We start from the raw sequence: 12,728 nt of genomic DNA on the forward strand, positions 1-12,728 counted from the left end.
TGAATACATTTCTTTGTATAGCTTGTTTTTAGTGGGAACAAAGATCTTACCATGTTGTCCCCATTGGTCTGGAACTCATGGGCTCAGGTGATCCTCCCGCCTTGGCCTCCCAAAATGCTGGGATTACAGGCATGAGCCACCATGCCTGGGTGGCTTGAGTATTTTATGGTGTTTCAATCATCTAATGTGATTTAGAAAAACCATAAGAAGGATAGTCTTTTGCATGTACTCATATTTTTATTTCTTAAAAAAAATTTTTTTTAGAGACAGTCTTGCTCTGTCACCCAGACTGGAGTCCAGTGGTGCAATCATAGCTCACCACAGCCTTGATCTGCCTCAGCCGCGTGAGTAGCTGAGACCACAGGCATGTGCCACCGTGCCCGGCTTCCATATTTTCATTTCTGTTGTTTCTTCTTCTATTCTGATGCTTCCGGATTCCCTCTTACCAGTTCCTTGCTGTTTGATAAATTATCCAATCTCTAAGGATAGGTCTGCTAGGCACAGATTTTTCTTTCATTTGAGAACATCTTTATTTTCTCTCCATTCCTGAAGGATCGTGTTCCCAGACATACAATTTGTGGTTGAATTTTCTTTTCACTTCAAATACTTGAAAAATGTTGTGCCATTTTCTTCTGGGTTCCACTGTTTCAGATGAGAAACCTACTGTCATTTCAATCATTCTTCCCCTATGGGTGATTTGTCATTTTTCTCTAGTTTCTCTCAAAATGTTTTTTCTTTGTCATTGGTATGGATTTCCTTGGCTTATCATATTTGGGATTCACTCAGATTCTCAAATCCATAGGTTTGTGTGTGTTGCCAAACTTGGGAAGTTTCCAGTCTACTCCTTCTTTCTTTCAGCCCCACTCTCTTTTCTTCTCTTCATCTGAGACTCTGATGACAGAAATGTTAGATCTGTTTTACAGTGCCATAGGTCCCTGAGAATATCCTTAATATTTATTAAGGATATTTTCTGATTGTTTAGATTGGTTACTCAAATTAGGCAAATTATATCCTCAAGTTCAGTGATTCTATCCTCTGTCATCTCCATTCCACAATTAAACCCATCTAAGAAGTTGTCTTTTTAAGTTTCTGTTATTATATTGCTTAGTTCTCTAATTTCCATTTGATCCTTTTGTGTAACTTCTGTTTCTTCGCTGAGATTTTTAAAATTGTTTTTATTTGTTTCGCCGAATTTATAATTGATTGTTGAAGCATTTTTGTTGCAACTGTTTTAAAATCTTCATCAGATAATTCCAAATCTTATTCATCTCAGTGTTGATGTCACTGACTGTTGACTGTCTTTTCTTATCCAAATTGTGATTTTCTTGGTTTTTGGCAAAATGGGTGATATTTTATTGTATCCGGAACATTTTGTCTAGTATATGAAGAAACTCTGGATTCTATTAATTTTTTTTTTTCTTTTAGCAGGCAGTCACTCTGTTTAGGTTCAGCACTCAGGTCCTGGATTACTTTTGTGGGCTGTGGTTCTAAATCAGTTATATTTCAGAGACTTTGGTGTTTGTTTATCTATGAGGGCTGGGAATCCCACTCCCTGCTGGTGCTGCTTGAGGAATGAACAGGTTCTCCCAGGCTGGGCTATCAAGTGTCTCTTGGAATAGGATGGGAATCTCAGGCCAGTGGGTACGAAGAGGTTTCCTGGGCTGGGCTACTTGTCATAGTGGCATCCTTCTGCTGGCTCTGCCCACCCACCAGGCAGGCGGGGAATCTCGGCACAGAGGGATCCCTTGTTTGTATTTTCCCCAGACTGTAGACCTATGGAGGTAAGATCAAGTCTGCCTGTAGTCACGCAGCTGGAGCTCCAGTGTGAAGCACAGAATATAATGTGTAACGGGGTGTGTGTGCTGGGCTGGCTGTGCTATTGCTCTCCAACACCCAAGGCCTCTTTGCAATTTGGTTTATCCATATATCTCATATGGATAATGAAATGCAAGCAGGAAAGAGTATCACTTACAGGTGAAAGCTTTGAGAGCCAGGAGAACCTTCGTTCCACACTCTTTCCTGTGTCATCATCACTGACAATGTTTCAGACGGTAGCTGTTCCATCAACCCGCATCTCAGAGTCCCAGAGTAAGAACGGAGGCAGCTCGAAGCAGAATCCCTGCAGGTCTTGGAGGACATATTATGCGAGTCAGCAGGAAACTTTGTATGTGACTTGCAGAGATTTGGGAAGTTGTTTGTCACCACGGCATCACCTAGCCTATCCTGCAGTGAATTTTGCTTAAAGGAGAAAATGAAGAGGCAAATTTTGTTGGCTCTGGAGAGTACTAGAAATGTATAAAACCACATATCTTAAAAATTACATTCATTAAACATGTTAGTAATTCAGCTTGTATCCTCTTGTTACACGTTAACAATTGGGGCTTCACTCTAGGGAAATGAGAAACCACAGTTTAGTTTGACAGCATCTGTCAAAGTCACCCAGAGTACCTGGGTGGTCTGTGAGGACATTTGCAATATAAAGTGTTTACCGTTAAGAAAATCGTGGGGATCTGGACATTTTCAACTGCCAGAGAAAAGGTTCCTTTCTGTCTGCACCTCCAGGATGGATTCTAACACTAAGGATTATTGACTTGGTGGCTTTGTGCTTAACTTCAAATTATTTGTTCATAGATTTTGCATTTATTTGTCATTCTTCTGTAAATTTCTGTCTCCATTTAATAGCCTTGTATTGAGATCTCCATAGGCCAGTAATGGAATCAGCTTAACTTGAACCAGACCATAATACAGCCTCTGGGTGTGAACAAGGCCACAAGCAAGGAAACTGAATACATCCTAGAGGAAGGAAATTGAGTTTCTGCTGAGGACGTTTAGGTAACATCACAGCTCTTGTGTTATTGCCGGATGATGTTTCTTAGATTAAGCTGGCCTTGACACTTTCTCCAATGCTCTTAATACAATTTATTACTGAGGAAAAGATCTTCTGGTCATTTAATAAAGATGCAGAAATACTTTCTGTCAAATTGCGAGGAAGGAATCTGTGTATTTTTATAATATTGAATTGGTGAAAGTGAAATCCCTTTAAAATGAAATTAGAATGACTCATACAGCCCCTGAATCATGTAATACAGAGACCTGTGGCTAGTTAAACCCCTGAAACCAATTATCCATCCATGGCTGTCCCTAAGCACCCTTTTCTATTAAGGAAACACCTGTGGCATCCAGCCTACTGTCTTTTTTCTCTTCGTAGCTTGATTTTCTGCCTCCTATCACCTGTTTTTATTCTTCACGTCTCAGTGTCCCTAAATCTAGCGACAGAATAGTTTTTTCATCTGTACATATTGGTCTTTTTCTGCTGTTCTAATCAAGGCATACTGTAAACTTTTTATTTTAAGAATTGCATTATTCTCCAGATAGTTTTCAAGCCTATTGTATAGCTAGACAGAGGGATATGGGGCTAACTTATGTTACAATGACATGAACCCTCTGTTCTTTCCCACTCTCAGCAGTTTACCTGGAACAAACTCTCCTCAGATTACTGTAAACATTTGGTTAATTTCAAGATCTCTTAAATAACTGATTTTGACAATTTTGGCTACTGTGTTTATTGCTCTGATGAAAAGGTAGATTTATAGGGATTGTCAACCTACTATTCTGCTGGTAAAATTTTAATAAGTTAAATTATAAGGGAATGTACCCACAAAGATAATGCATTTTATTTAATAAAAATTTGTTAAGCAGCTAGTATTTACTGGGCAGTGGCCTAGGCACTGAAGATTCAAGTGTGGGAAAGAAACACTTTTGCTAACATTTAGCATTTGCTAACAAAAAGTTTACCATTTTCAAAGGAAATAGACTCATAGACAGGAAGAAGTAAGCTGAGGAAGGAAATGAGTCTTCCCCTTCAGAACTGAAAAAGGGACAGTTGGCCAGAGAATGGAGTAAAAGGCTGACACATCCACTTCCATTTACATTTTGGCCAAGCCAGAGAATAAAAACTGTAAGGTCATTGTGAGAGTCCTTCCACATTAAACTTTACCCCAAATTTTTCATTTTTCAGTTTATTTCTCTTAATTTCCATCTGGGGAATAATAAAAGAATCAAATGGCAACTGCAGAGCTAAAACTATCATAATGAGGCTGGGTGCAGGGGCTGATGCCTGTAATCCCAGAACTTTAGGAGGCCAAGGCCGGTGGATTACCTGAGATTAGGAGTTCGAGACCAGCCTGACCAACATGGTGAAACCCCATCTCTACTAAAAATACAAAAAATTAGCCAGGCATGGTGGCGGGTGTCTATAATCCCACCTACTCAGCAGGCTGAGGCAGGAGAATTGCTTGAAGCTGGGAGGCAGAGGTTGCCGTGAGCCGAGATCACACCATTGCACTCCAGCCTGGATGACAGAGCAAGACTCCGTCTCAAAAAAAAAAATATTAAATTAAAAATAAATAAATAAAACTATCATAATGAAATGTAAAATTTCTTAGAGGATTTCAACAGAAAATTTAAGCTTCCAGAAGAAAGAATCAATGAATTTGAAAATAGGTCCATTCAGATTATCCAGCCTGGGAAACAGAAATATAAAATAATGAAGAAAAATTAAGAGTCATAAATACCTATGGGACACCGTCAAGCATACCAACGTGCCCATAAAGGCAGTCCAGGCATGAGAGAGGTGAGAAAAAGGAGGAGAAGGAATGCTTGAGGAAAACAATGCCCAAAACATCCCAATTCTGATGGAAGCATTTATGTTCATATCCAAGAATATCAAATTAGATAAACTGAAAGAAATCTACACTTACACATATAATAGGCAAAACTGTTAAAAGACAAATAAAGAATCCTGAAGACAGAGAAAAATGACTCATTACATGCAAGTGGTCTATAATAAGATTAATAGCTAGCTTTCCATAAAAAAAATCATAGAGATGAGAATGCCATGATTCTCATGACGTATTCAAAGTGCCAAAAGAAAAAGAATGTCAATCAAAAATTCTATATCCAGCAAAACTATCCTTTATATATGAAGGATAAATTAAAGCAGCTGTAGATTTTAAAAAACTGAGGCCGGGTGGGTGTGGTGCCTCATGCCTGTAATCCTAGCACTTCAGGTGGCTGAGGTAGGAGGATCACTTGAGGTCAGGAGTTTGAGACCAGCCTGGCCGACATGGTGAAACCCCATCTCTACTAAAAGTTAGCTGGGTGTGGTGGCAGGCACCTGTAGTGCCAGCTACTAGGGAGGCTGAGGCAGGAGAATCACTTGAACCTGCAGGGCAGAAGTTGCAGTGACCTGAGATCACACCACTGTACTCCCACCTGGGCAACAGAGCAAGACTCTGTCTCAAAAAAAACCCCCAAAAATCAAAACTGAGAAAGTTCTGTGGTAGTGGACCTGCCCCCTAAGAAACACTAAAGGAAGTGTTGCAGGCTGAAATTAAGTGGTATTTATTAGTAACTTGAATCAACATGAGTTTGTAACACTTTACTTTCTGATTTAAAAGACAACTCCATATAGCAATAATTATAAAACTTCGTTGATAAGCTTATAATGTATATAGTTTCCATGATGCACAATTAAAGGAGAAAGGAGCTATATTTAAATGAAGCTTTTGAACACCATTAAAATTAAGTTACTTTAATATGAATGATATTGTTATTATGTTATTAATCACTCAAAAATAACTCAAAAAATACACAGTAAAACAAACAACAAAGAAATTAAAGTTGTACACTAGAAATATGTATTACTGTAATAAGATATTGATGGGCATGTACAGGGACAGAAACCACATAAAGCATGTGGAAAACAAGTAGAAAGATGGCAGATATAAATCTTACCTTATCAGTAACTACATCAAATATAAATGATTAATTAATAGTTCAGGCAAAAGACAGAGACTGGCAGAATAAATAATATTATACAATTCTATTCTGTCTATAAGAGATACAGTTTAGATTTGAAAACCTAATACATTAAAAGTAAAATGATGGACAAAGGAATACGATGCAAGTAGTAGTCAAAATAGAGCTGAAGTGTCTATACCAATATCAAGAAAAATAGTTTTTAAGACAAAATTTGTTACTAATCACAAAGGATAGTGACAAAGTGGTAGTGATCCCACTGGGAAACACAATAATAATAAACACATCTGTACCTAACAACACAAATTTTAAAATACATGAAGCAAACTGACAGAAGGGAGAAATAGACAATTCAGCAATGATTGGAAACTTCAATATCTATCTCACTTTCAATAGTGGATAGAACAATAGACTGAATATTAAGGAAATAGAACATTTTAACAACACTGTGATACAAATAGACCTAATTGACCATTAAGTATATAAAGCATTAGGTAGACTATGCAGGAAAAATAAAGAGAAGACTCAAGTCTTAAAATCAAAACCAACCTCACAGAAATAAAAAGATTATAAGGGAAACTATAAAAACTATGCCAGGCCTGGCGCGGTGGCTCATGCCTGTAATCCCAGCACTTTGGGAGGCTGAGGTGGGCGGATCATCTAAGGTTGGGAGTTTGAGACCAGCCTGACCAACATGGAGAAACCCTGTCTCTACTAAAAATACAAAATTAGTTGAGTTTGGTGGCACATGCCTATAATTCCAGCTACTCAGGAGACTGAGGCAGGAGAATTGCTTGAACCTGGGAGGCGGAGGTTGTGGTGAGCTGAGATCGTGCTGTTGCACTCCAGCCTGGGCAACAAGAGCGGAACTCCATCTCAAAAACAAAACAAAACAAAACAAAAAAACTGTGTGCCAACAAATTAGATAACCTGGATAAAATGGACAAAGTCCTATAAGGATGCCAAGTGCTAAAATTGACTCAGGAAGACATAGAAACTGTAAATAGATCTATTAAAAAGTACAGACATTGAGTTAATAATTTGAAAACTTCTCACAAAGGAAATTCTAGGCCCATGTGGCTTCACTGGCAAATTCTACCAATTATGCAAAAAAGAATACTCATCTCCTACATACTCTTTCAAAAAATAGAATACCCATCCCCCCAACTCTTTCAAAGTGGGAAGGAACTTACCCACTTAGCCTATAAGGACAGTATTACCCCCAGTACTAAAACCAGACAAAGACAGCATAAGAAAACTACAGACTGATATCCATTGTGAATATTGACACAAATTCTGAATAAAATACTAGCAATTCACATCCAGAATATATAAAAAGAATAAGAATGACCATGACCACATGGGAATTTCCCCAGGATAAATGTTGGCTTAACATTAAAAAATCAATCAACTTAATACACCATGTTAATAAAATAAAGAACAAAAATCACATGATAATTTGAATAGACACAGAAAAAACATTGGACAAAATCCAACAGCTTTTCTTAAAAAAACACTCAACAAAGAGGATACAAATTCCTCTTCCAAATAAAGAAGCCTATGGAAAACTCACAAGTAATATCATACTTAATGGTGAAAGACAGAATACTTTTCATATAAGATCATGAACAAAACAAGGATGTTACTCTCACCATTTCTATTTAACATTGTACTGGAAATTCTAGCCTGGGCAATCAAGCAAGAAAGAGAAATAAAATGCTTTCAGAGTAGACAGAAAGAAGTAAAACTATTTCTATTCTAGATGATATGAAAATGCTAGAAATAATATCTTTTAAAAGCTATTAGAAACTAGTAAACAGGTTCTCCTACTTTGCAGGATACCAGGTCAATATACAACAATCAATTGTATTTCTAGGCATTTTATGACTAATATGAAAATGAAATTAAGAAAAACAATTCTATTCTAATAGAATTAAAAAGATGAAATAATTTAGGATAAATTTAATCAAAGAAATATACAAGTTCAAGACTTGTACACTGCAAACTAAAAATTGTCATTGAAAGGAATTAAGACAAACTTAAATAGATGAAGAAGCACTCCATGTTCACAGATTGAAAGACTTAACATTGCTAAGAGAGCAGTATTTCCCAAATTGATTTGTAGGTTCAATGTAGTCTCCATCAAAATCCTAGCTACCTCTTTTGGACAGAAATTGACAAGCTTATCCTAAAGTCATAAGGAAATACAAGAGAGCCAGAAGACCCAAAATAATCTTGAAAAAGAAGAACAAATTTGGAGGACTAACACTTTCCAGTTTCAAAATGTTCTACAAAGCTGTGGTAATCAAGACAGCATGGCATTCTCATAAAGACAGACATACGAATCAATGGGACAGAATTGATCATCTAAAAATAAATCTTCATTTTTATGATCAAATGATTTTTAATCATGATGCCAAGAAAATTTAGTGGGTAAAATAAAAGTCTTTTCAACAAATGGTGTTGGGAAAACTGGATGTCCACGGCAAAAAATAAAAGTTTAACCTGTACAACATGCCATATACAAAACCTAATTCAAAATTGATCATAGACATAAAGGTAAGAGCTAAAATTATAAAACTGAGAAGAAATAGAGAAGTAAATATTTATGACCTTAAGTTAGGCAGTGATTTTTTAGGTATGACACCAAAAAGCACAAGCAACCAAAGAAACTAAATTGGACTTTCTCAAAATATCATATTTTGTGCTTCCAGGGATACCATCAAGAAAGTGAAAAGACTACCTGCAGAATAGGAGAAAATATTTGAAATGATAAGGGCTTGTGTCAAGAATATATAAAGAACTCTTACAGCTCAACTAATAGACAACCCACATTTTTTAATGCAGGAAAGATTTGTCTATAAATTTTTTCCAAAGAAGATATATGATTACCAATAAACATATTAAATGATTTTCAATGTTATTATTCATTTTTCATCAGGGAAATGCAAATCAAATTTTCAATGAGAAAACTGCCCACTAGGTTGGCTGAAATTTAGAAAGTAAACATTAGTAAGTATTGTCAAGGATGTGGAGGAATTGGAATCCTCATATATTGCTGGCATGATTTTTAAATGGTGGAGAGAACAGTTTGGCAGTAGCTCAGATGTTAATTATAGAATTTTCGTATGATCCATCAATTCTACTCTCATATATGTACAGCAGAAAAATGAAAAATAAAAATGTCCACACAAAACTTGCATATCAATGTAAAAAGCAACATGAATTATAATAGTCAAAAATAGAAACAGCTCAAATATCCATCAAGTGATGAATGGATAAACAAAATGAAGTACAGTCATACAGTGGAATATTATTTGGTATTTAAAAAGGAATGAAGTACTAATACCTGATCTTTCCTCTCTGCCTCTGCCTCCACCCAGATAACAAGAATGACCCCTTCAATGACTATGTGGGTCGTGAAAACTGGAAGAATCTTTCAGTAGTTTCTGTCTGCCAACCAGGAAAATTTCTGATGATTAAGAGCCCCTCTGTCTCCTGAAACAGAAAGGGAATACCATAAGGTGATGAAGCACAAATGAATATTTAAATTAAATGTCCTGCCGATTTGTGGTTGAGTTGAAGGTGACCAAATCCAACATGCTGCATGGTGGCCTCACTAAGATGTTGTTCTGACCTCCTCCTCTATCGCTTTCTCGGCTGAGGCTGTCTGATCTGGGAGGAGAAACAGAGCAGACAGAGCCTAGACTTTTGTGAGACTAAGAGATTCCACTCTATAGTCTTTTTGTAGTTTCCTGGACCTCTCTTGAATCCCAAGATTCCTTAGACTCCCTGTTATTCCTTGCAGTTCTCTTCTTGGCTGTAGTCTCCTACGACGCATCTGTCCTCTTTGCAGACACAGCCAAAAGAAAGGCATATGTAGTCCCTTACCCTCAGGGCTGTTTTTGATGTGTATCCTCTCCCAGCTGGGTGGTGCTTTCTTGTTTCCTTCCAGATCTGGTTTTCTCTTCCAGGAAACAGTCTTTTTGCTTGTTCCTGGGCGTGGTTTATTTCATGCTGAATCCTTAATTGGCAAAATCTGAGGATACCACTCTCATTGACTTTACCGCAATTCATGCTCTCTGGAGTGCTGAGATGTGGCTACTCTGGCTTCCCTGGCCTTGGCAACTGGCTCTTCCTTGTTGACTGGGCTCTAGGTAAAATTCTGGACCTTCGCGCCACCCTGGTGACAAATTACTTTCCAGGAGCTCAGGAGATATGGAAATGTGGTGTTCATCCCCACTAGAGTTTACGGACAGACTCACTCTCACTGAGTGACTTACTGATGGCCAACAGCAAGAGACATTTTCTTGGGGAAGCTGAGTGGAAAAGAGGAGTCTATTAAAAGGATGCTTGGCTAGAGACCAGGCTTGTGACTCTACCCAGGAACAAAAAAATCATCCTTGCTGTCTGTCTTGCATCTCTTTTCTTTCTGATTCATTCTTTTTTTCTGTCTGGAGATTAATGCCTGTTTTTTGATCTTCCCAAGGAGGTGGAAGATGATCTACTGGGGAAAAGGGACTCTCTCTGACCCAATTCTTAGGGTAGACTTTCCGAGTTGCTGAAGTTTGGTCAATGCCCATCCTATGTGTGGACTGGGCTGTCTGAAGACTACTCCTGCACATGTAGGGCCATTTGAGGCAGTGGAAATTTGTGAACGGGGTCAACTCTCATTAAACTGTTTTTATTGGAGTGCGCCAGTGTTTAAAAGAGAACACAGGACTTCCGTTTTTCACTTCAGTGCAAAAGGAGCTTTGAAGCTGTCACTGTATCCTAATAACAATTCAAAAAACTGACAAACTGAAAAATCAACAGTTCTTCTTAGAGCTATCAGAAAAGTGAGGACACAGGGTAAGCTGCTGTCCCCAGAATTGGAGAGACAGACATGTGGATACAATGAATCTGCTCTAAACAGCAGAAACTCTAGAGCAGAAACTTCCATAGCCACCAGTGCCAGCGTGGGAAAAGCTGAACTGTAACTGACAAATTGCCAGAGGTTGAGTGTGGAAAAGATGGAGTTAAAAATTCCAGGAAGACCCAGGTATACAAGGGCTCTTACACTTCTATGAGGTATAACTACGGGCACTCTCCCAGATTCTCAAAGCAAAGATCAGAGAAAAATTCCCTTATGCCTCTCTCAGGGGGAGGAGAAAAGCAACTACTTTGAAATATGCCAGAGCATCCTTCTTATTACAAGGCCTACCCTCAGGAGAAACTATTTTATCAGAGCCTAAATGCTGGGTTTTTGTCAGAACCTAACCTACCCAGGGGAAGGGGAAATACCTAACTCCAGTTACCTGTAACCATCCTGTCCTACCTAAGAGATTGGGGGCAACTGAGAAGCTCCTATGAAGTTCACAGTCCACTTCAGGAAACTAGCAAAAGAAGAACAAATTAAATCCACAGTAAGCAGAAGATAAGAAATAACAAAATTACAGTAGAAATCAATAAAATTGGAAACAAAATCAGTAGAGAAAATCGACAAAATTATAAGCTGGTTCTTTGAAAAGATCAATAAAATTGATAAGCCTCTGTAGCTAGGCTAAGAAAAAAATAAACTACTGGATTAACCAATGGGCCAAAGACCTTAACAGATACTTTACCAAAGAAGATATACAGATGTCAATGAAGCATATGAAAAGACGCTCCACAAGATGCCATCAGGGAAATGCAGATTAAAAAACAATGAGATATCACTACATACATTAGAATGGCCAAATTCCACAGCTCCGACAACATCAAATGCTAGTGAGGATGAGGAACAACAGGGACTCTCATTCATGATTGCTGACAATGCAAAATGGTACAGCCACTTTGGAAGACAGTTTGGCCATTCCTTTAAAAACTAAACATACCCTTACCAGCAGTTGTGCTCTTTGACGTTCATCCAAAGGAGATGAAAACTTACGTCCACACAAAAACCTGCAGCTTCATTCATAATTGCCAACACTTGGAAGCAACCAAGATGTCCTTCAATAGGTGAATGGATAAATGAACCGTGGGACATTCATACAGTGGAATATTATTTAGCACTAAAAATAAATGAGCTATCAACCTATGAAAAGATATGCAGGAAACTTAAACGCATATTGCTAAGTGAAAGAAGCCAATTCGAAAGCCTTTATATGTATGATTCCAAGTATGTGACATTCTGGAAAAGGATAAACTATGGAGATGGTGAGAAGATCAGTTAATGCTAGGGATTTGGGGGAGAGGGAGATGAATAGGTAGAGCACAGTGGATTTTCAGGGCAATGAAACTATTCTATCTGATATTATAATGGTAGATATCTGTCATTATACACCTATCAAAACCCATATTAAACACCAAGAGTGAATCTTAATGCAAACTATCTACTTTGGGTGATGATGTGTCAATACCAATTCAACAGTAGTAACAAATGTACCATCTTGGTGGGGAATGTTGGTAGTTGGGGAGTCTGTGCATGTGTGGGGACAGAGGGTATATAGGAACTCTGTACGTTCTGCTTCACTTTACTGTGAACCTAAAACTGTTCCAAAAATAAAGTGTATTAATATGAGAAACCATAAATAAAGGAAAATGAAATACACACACACACAGAGGGTGAACACACCCACTTGTGTGACATCCTCTTAGTTTCTTTAGTATGCCCTCTACAGAGATTACCTGGCATGCTTTCAGTCTGCCACTCACAGCCTTTACAACCTGGAGAATATGGTAGTAAGGTGCTAACAACTACATAGCCATATCACCCTCCCATCAATTATTTAGTCAACAGGTATTTGTTGAGCATCTAATATGTGCCAGCAGTGCCTGGAGGCTGTGGGGTGGAAAAGGAGTCAGCACTCTTTACAGTCCCTTGCCCACAAGGATGCGATCATCTATAATATGGTTTGGATGTTCTTTACAATCTCATGTTGAAATGT

The 12,728-nt window shown here is 38.0% G+C and overlaps 1 long non-coding RNA gene across 1 annotated transcript in view; it reads right to left on the bottom strand.

The window, feature by feature from the left end:
• Positions 1–217: 217 nt before the first annotated feature.
• The window catches only part of LOC105540754, a 20,688-nt gene continuing 8,177 nt past the window's right edge, over positions 218–12,728 (bottom strand). The window contains exon 3 of the long non-coding RNA XR_001006253.1: positions 218–2,238. This is a non-coding gene — a long non-coding RNA (uncharacterized LOC105540754). The remainder of the gene's footprint in view (positions 2,239–12,728) is intronic.

This window comes from Mandrillus leucophaeus, unplaced genomic scaffold, assembly GCF_000951045.1.
Source record: "Mandrillus leucophaeus isolate KB7577 unplaced genomic scaffold, Mleu.le_1.0 Scaffold227, whole genome shotgun sequence".
NCBI lineage: Eukaryota > Metazoa > Chordata > Mammalia > Primates > Cercopithecidae > Mandrillus > Mandrillus leucophaeus.